Raw genomic sequence first — 917 nt, 5'->3', positions numbered from 1 at the left:
TATATATATATATATATATATATATAAATATGTTACGAAAGATTTATTTTAATTCCACAGGTCCAGTGTGATGGCTGTGAACGGTGGTTCCATGCTCAGTGTGTGGAAATGGACAGCACACAATATGAAGAGGCAAAGAAAGGAAACTGGGAATGTCCGTTGTGTAAATAAAGTGTTTCTTTGAAATCTGCTCAATGCTGTGGAAGAAAATGACTGACTCTGTGTGGTACAACTGCAGTTGTACAAGAGGTGTGTAATATGTGTAACAGGTTGTAGTACTATTCGGCATTGGTTTTGAGTCCCTGAATCATTTGAAATGGAATCTATTGAAGAAAAAAATATAAATAAATATTCATATAAAATAAAAAATGCACTCAAATCAAATATGAAGGGGTGTGTCTCATTTGCCTAGTGTAGTACTACAATTCGGCATTGATTTGAAGTCCCTGTGTCACATGACTTGGACGCTATTGAAAAAAAAAAGGCATTATTTTACATAAATTATGAATAAATATTCATATAAAATAAAAATTGCACTCAAATCAAATATGAAGGGGTGTGTGGTTTGAAATCCCTGTGTCACATGACTTGGAAGCTATTGAAATAAATAATGATTTTCCCATAACACTGTTCTCACAATTGTAATTTATTGATGGTCCCTAAGCTAACCCCCGTTGGTTAAAAGCGAGCCATCAGAGGTGAGCTAACCGCACTTACACAACCGTCACTGGGTGAACTGACTAAAAAGCCGTCACTGGATCCTGGGTGAATGTCTGTCGAATATCCAACTTAAAACTAACTTCACCGCGGTCACAATAACAATGCTAGCATGCTGATGTTTGGCAGGTATATTGCTCACTGTGTACATCATCTTAGTTTACAAGTAGGCAAATAAAAATCATGATCTGATGTTGGCA

At 36.0% G+C, this 917-nt stretch overlaps 1 protein-coding gene across 3 annotated transcripts in view; it reads left to right on the top strand.

The window, feature by feature from the left end:
* The first annotated feature begins 709 nt into the window (after window positions 1–709).
* The window catches only part of LOC123956832 (globoside alpha-1,3-N-acetylgalactosaminyltransferase 1-like), a 4879-nt gene continuing 4671 nt past the window's right edge, over window positions 710–917 (top strand). Inside the window, exon 1 of one of the 3 annotated variants that reach the window (XM_046029294.1) lies at window positions 710–765. The gene's annotated coding sequence lies outside the window, so the exon portion shown is untranslated. The remainder of the gene's footprint in view (window positions 766–917) is intronic. The other 2 variants (XM_046029295.1, XM_046029301.1) reach the window with 2 other exon arrangements.

The sequence above is a fragment of the Micropterus dolomieu genome, linkage group LG18 (genome assembly GCF_021292245.1).
Source record: "Micropterus dolomieu isolate WLL.071019.BEF.003 ecotype Adirondacks linkage group LG18, ASM2129224v1, whole genome shotgun sequence".
In the NCBI taxonomy this organism is placed as follows: domain Eukaryota; kingdom Metazoa; phylum Chordata; class Actinopteri; order Centrarchiformes; family Centrarchidae; genus Micropterus; species Micropterus dolomieu.
Note: the sequence above shows the minus strand (reverse complement) of the source record. Positions and strands in the feature narration are given on the sequence as shown.